Source organism: Chrysoperla carnea, unplaced genomic scaffold, assembly GCF_905475395.1.
Source record: "Chrysoperla carnea unplaced genomic scaffold, inChrCarn1.1, whole genome shotgun sequence".
Classification (NCBI taxonomy): domain Eukaryota; kingdom Metazoa; phylum Arthropoda; class Insecta; order Neuroptera; family Chrysopidae; genus Chrysoperla; species Chrysoperla carnea.
The window spans coordinates 7,749-13,882 of NW_025408262.1; the positions used below are offsets into that span (position 1 = coordinate 7,749).

A 6,134-nucleotide genomic window follows, 5' to 3' on the forward strand; every position below is an offset into this window, starting at 1 on the left:
TGAAATTTTGATCCAAGTAAGTCAAAATGGATACATAGAGGTCCTTTATGACTGGACTAAGTAGAAATAAGCCAAAAATGATCAAATTTGACAATTTTCGATAGAAAAAACATTTTTTGAAAATTTTCGATTTTTCATCATGAGAGTCGTGACTATACAAATCATTGAAATTTTGATCCAAGTAAGTCAAAATGGATACATAGAGGTCCTTTATGACTGGACTAAGTAGAAATAAGCCAAAAATGATCAAATTTGACATTTTTCGATAGAAAAAACATTTTTTGAAAATTTTCGATTTTTCAACTAGAATGGCATGACTATACAAATCATTGAAATTTTGATCCAAGTAAGTCAAAATGGATACAAAGAGGTCCTTTATGACTGGACTAAGTAGAAATAAGCCAAAAATGATCAAATTTGACATTTTTCGATAGAAAAAACATTTTTTGAAAATTTTCGATTTTTCAACATGAGAGTCATGACTATACAAATCATTGAAATTTTGATCCAAGTAAGTCAAAATGGATACATAGAGGTCCTTTATGACTGAACTAAGTAGAAATAAGCCAAAAATGATCAAATTTGACATTTTTCGATAGAAAAAACATTTTTTGGAAATTTTCGATTTTTCAACATGAGAGTCATGACTATACAAATCATTGAAATTTTTATCCAAGTAAGTCAAAATGGATACATAGAGGTCCTTCATGACTGGACTAAGTATAAATAAGCCAAAAATGATCAAATTTGACATTTTTCGATAGAAAAAACATTTTTTCCAAATTTTCGATTTTTCAACTAGAATGTCATGACTATACAAATCATTGAAATTTTGATCCAAGTAAGTCAAAATGGATACATAGAGGTCCTCTATGACTGGACTAAGGAGAAATAAGCCAAAAATGATCAAATTTGACATTTGTTAATAATTTGACATAAAAAATGTTTTTTCTATCGAAAAATGTCAAATTTGATCATTTTTGGCTTATTTATACTTAGTCCAGTCATAAAGGACCTCTTTGTATCCATTTTGACTTACTTGGATCAAAATTTCAATGATTTGTATAGTCATGCCATTCTAGTTGAAAAATCGAAAATTTCCAAAAAATGTTTTTCTATCGAAAAATGTCAAATTTGATCATTTTAGACTTATTTATACTTAGTCCAGTCATAATCGACCTCTATGTATCCATTTTGACTTACTTGGATCAAAATTTCAATGATTTGTATAGTCATGACATTCTGGTTGAAAAATCGAAAATTTTCAAAAAATGTTTTTTCTATCGAAAAATGTCAAATTTGATCATTTTTGGCTTATTTATACTTAGTCCAGTCATAAAGGACCTCTATGTATCCATTTTGACTTACTTGGATCAAAATTTCAATGATTTGTATAGTCATGACATTCTAGTTGAAAAATCGAAAATTTTCAAAAAATGTTTTTTCTATCGAAAAATGTCAAATTTGATCATTTGTGGCTTATTTATACTTAGTCCAGTCATAAATGACCTCTATGTATACATTTTGACTTACTTGGATGAAAATTTCAATGATTTTTATAGTCATGCCATTCTAGTTGAAAAATCGAAAATTTCCAAAAAATGTTTTTTCTATCGAAAAATGTCAAATTTGATCATTTTAGACTTATTTATACTTAGTCCAGTCATAAACGACCTCTATGCATACATTTTGACTTACTTGGATGAAAATTTCAATGTTTTTTATAGTCATGCCATTCTAGTTGAAAAATCGAAAATTTCCAAAAAATGTTTTTTCTATCGAAAAATGTCAAATTTGATCATTTTTTTCTTATTTATACTTAGTCCAGTCATAAAGGACCTCTATGTATCCATTTTGACTTACTTGGATCAAAATTTCAATGATTTGTATAGTCATGATGATAAATATTATAAATAATAAATAAAGATAAGAGGGGTCCTCCGAAAAGGATAAATATCAGAAAAATAAACAAATGTATCTGATAATTAAAATTATTTAATAGATTATCTTTTTGATAATTTAAATAAATAAAATAATTAGGAAATTATTAAAAAAGAGATTTAAAGGTAAGTATTGAAAATATATATATATATAGTGGAATGTTTCAGCGTGCTGGGCCCGTGTAACGCATGAGGTCGCAAACCTTTTCCGTTTAGTGCTCCGAGATTTAAAAACAGAATGTTGCCTGTAAAATTGTAATGAATGGAAAGATAGAAAACAATAAATATCAATAAATATCAACCTCTGTTTTATTCATATAACATTTGCATTTGAAAATATATTACAACAAAAATTATCACAATGGTTTTACAACCAAAAAAAACAAAATAACAATATTAATTTTTAGATATCGAAAGAGAAACTATTAACTTCGAGGCAAAATGCAATATAGTTGCAAACTATATTTTTTTAAGTTATCTTATTCAGTATCGAATAACCTTAAACATATTACAATGACTTATTTACATCTATTTATTTTAAAACTACAATTTAAATTGACAAACGGTAGTGATATTTATTGTATTAAATTTTGACATATTAAAAACTTAACCTCACAAAAATTGATCGATTTAGCATACTAAAAAGCATGATCAAAACAAAAAATATAAATGGGATAATTCAAAATAATTAAATTTAAAGTAAGTATTTAAATTATCAAAATAAAGTTACTTAAATTAAATCAAAAATATAATTTTACAGATTAAATTATAACATAGACGATGAATGGAAAACTAATTTCATACAATCAAATTTTTTTGTCTATGAGATATGGAATTTACAAAAAATTTTCTTTAGAAAATGCGATTCATTTCGTGGAACGAAATAACATATCATTTATGTAAAAAAATGTATCGCATGTTATCTACTAGAAATTATCACTAATTTAAATACAGTATACTTAAGAATTAATCAATTTTTAAATGAGAATATTAAAAAAGAATAACTATAAAAAGTTATTACCCAGATTCAACATTTTTGCGTGACGAATTATAATTCAAAAAAAAGACGACAATAAAATTTAGGTTGTAAAGGTAATTTAAGAAATATTAAAAATAATATAAATCGCTACTCACATTTCATTTCGTTTAAATTTATATAGTTACGTATATCAAAAAATTTTTGGAACCATTATGGATGACCAACCGTTCCAATGGCTTTTTCAAATTATTCATCCATACCAAATGTAAAACGTGGCGATATTCATATTAAAAAAAAATGTTAAAAAACAAGTTTACCATGTGGTAAATTTAAGATTGCGACATGATGGAAGCCAAAAAAAATAAAATGTATGCAACGAAATGTAAACGTGTCCGCTACTGAGTACAGAAGACTGAAGTCAACTGACTGTCTGTTGAAACTGAACTGTCGTCGTTCTTAAAGAACTTTAGGTAGGAAGTATCCTTCTCTTATTTTTTAAATAACAGTGACCTCTTGTTGTTTTTTAGGACTATCAAACTTAAGAAAAAGAAAAATTACTATTATTTGTACAAATTGCAAATTGATTATCAATTACAATTTTTAAAAAATTGATTATCAATCGAGGGGGCAAAAAAAGCGAATAGCTTACAATAACGAGGGAATTATAGCGAAGTGAAACTAGAATGAAAGTTATTATGATGAAACAGAAGATTCTACGCATGCGACCAACTCACTAACGACCTCTTAGAAAAAATGGGCGTAAATTATAGATGGAGGCTCCAATAGTTGTTTTGTTTTTGACATTTTGTGAAGTTTTTAGTCTAACTGATGTTGGAGACGAAAATTTGATGATCTTGAAAGGTCCAGTATATTTCGCAGCAAATTTTGATGAAGTATTGTGATTTGTATTAGGTGCAAGATTCTTAACCATAACTAATTGGCCAACTTTGTACTTGGATACTGAAGGTCTGTTCAATGTTTTAGAAACACGTTGTTGATGTGTAATCTTTAAAGCATTTTCGATTTGTTGTTGTGATGGTTTTGTATCACTTGTTAATATATCGGTCAGTTCGTTGATTAAAATAAATGGCGTATTTAATTTACGACCAAAATATGCTTCAGCAGGAGTTGTTTTTGTAGTTGTTTTATAAGAATTATTGTAATTGAACAACGTAAAGCTAAGGAATTTGCTCCAATTTTTGTGTTGTTGGGAATATTCCTTTAGCACGCATCCTAAGTTATATTTGATGGCTTTATTTAGAGTTTCGGCCATATTGCTTCCTGGCGAATATGGTGAAGAATATGCTGCCCTAATACCATTATTAAATATAAATGTTTTCCATTTAATTGATGAAAATGCTGGACCATTGTCTGATACTACGGTAATACAATATCCATTTTCCAGGAATATCTTCTGCATTAGTGATATGGCAACATCCGCAGTTTGGCTTCGACATGGGAAAGCGAAAGCGCATTTGCTGAAACCATCTAAAACAGAAAATATGTATTTAAATCCCTCTGGAGATCGAATAATGGGACCAATAAAGTCAACGTACAAGATTTTAAAAATTGCGTCAGGTACTGTACTGGATAATTGGATTTTATCATCCCGTGTGTACGGTCTAATTGTTTGACAAACTTCGCAAGATCTTACGTAGTCTCTAACCTTTGCATAAAGGTTTTTATGGTAAAAAATTTTACTAATTTCACGAAAGGTTTTTATTACCGAATTATGTGTTGAGTACTTGGAGTCGTGAAAGTACTTCAAAACATAATTCAGCAAGGTGTCTGGTAATACAATTCTTCTCAGTTTATTCTTACCCACGAATTTGAAAAGCAAACCGTCCTTTATGCAAAAATTAGAGACATCCATCTGGGATCGTATGTTCCGATAGATGATTTCGCACTCGGGCGAGTTTCGCTGTTCGTTTTTTATGGATAAAAAGTCGAAATTGGATTTACTCAAAACGTTGAGAGAATTAATTGAATTTACGTTATTTGTTCGTAAGTTTTCACTTTCATTAAGTTCACTAGGCTTTACAGCATTAGGTTGATCTAAAGAATTTTTGATTTTATTTATAATAGAAACATATCCGGGATCGTCACTATGTTTAGCTTTCATTTTTACAAATTTAGCGTCAGCAACATCGTCGCTCTGTTGAAAATGAGTACAGTTTACATCCTGTGATTCATAGAGTCTGGAGAGAAAATCGGCCATATTATTATGTTGGCCCTTAATATGTTCGGGCGTGAAATCAAATCTGGAAATTTTAAGAATCCAGCGCGAGAGTTTATTGAATCTGGCCGGAGAGTTGAATAACCAAAGGAGAGAACTGCAATCGGTCTGAAGCGTAAATTTACGATCGAGTAAGAAATCTTTAAACTTATCGAGAGCATTGATCACTGCTAGCATTTCTAACTCATGTGCATTGTAACGAATTTCTGCAGGATTTAATTTTCTGGAGCAGTACATGATTGGGTGAATACCGTCATCGTGTTTTTGTAGTAATACGGCTCCTAATCCACTAGCTGAACCATCGGTTTGGAGTATAAATGGTTTATCGAATTGTGGATGCTTCAGCACAGGTGCACAGGTGCGTTTAACGGTGCGACAATTTGACTAAACATAGGAATATAACGAGCATAGAAAGCGGCTGCTCCAATTAATCGGGATATTTCTTTGACGTTTTTGGGTGTAGGCATATCGTTAATAGCCTGAACCTTCAATGGGTCTATAAAGCGACCTTCAGCGGATATGACACTACCCAACAGACGTATACGGGACATACAAAATCTAGCCTTTTCTGGATTTAAGGTAATACCGATTGATTTAATTTTCGTAAATAATAGATTTAAATGGTTTAGGTGTGAATCTATATCTGGAGAATGTACAATAAGATCGTCGTAATATATTAACAGAAATTTATGACGGAATTCCGCTAAATTAGCGTTCAGGAATCTAGCCAAAGCTTGAGAAGAAACGTTCAGTCCAAAGGGCATAACGTTATAATGATAGGTGGAGTATTGGGTAACGATTGCAGTGACATGCTTAGATTCTTCAGCGAGTTTTATCTGGTTAAAAGCCGATTTCATGTCAATTAAAGAAAAAACTTTAGAGTTACCTAAACTGGCGAAAATGTGTGCTATATTGGCTGAACTCATTGGATCGAACTGTATATGTTTATTCAGGTATCTGTAGTCGGCCACTAGTCTAT

At 30.1% G+C, this 6,134-nt stretch overlaps 1 long non-coding RNA gene across 1 annotated transcript; it reads left to right on the forward strand.

Moving 5' to 3' along the window:
- Nucleotides 1–4,552: 4,552 nt before the first annotated feature.
- On the forward strand, nt 4,553–5,401 carry LOC123304862. Its single transcript, XR_006536807.1, has 3 exons — nt 4,553–4,923; nt 5,005–5,286; nt 5,368–5,401. It is a non-coding gene; the product is annotated as an uncharacterized LOC123304862 (long non-coding RNA).
- Nucleotides 5,402–6,134: the final 733 nt, after the last annotated feature.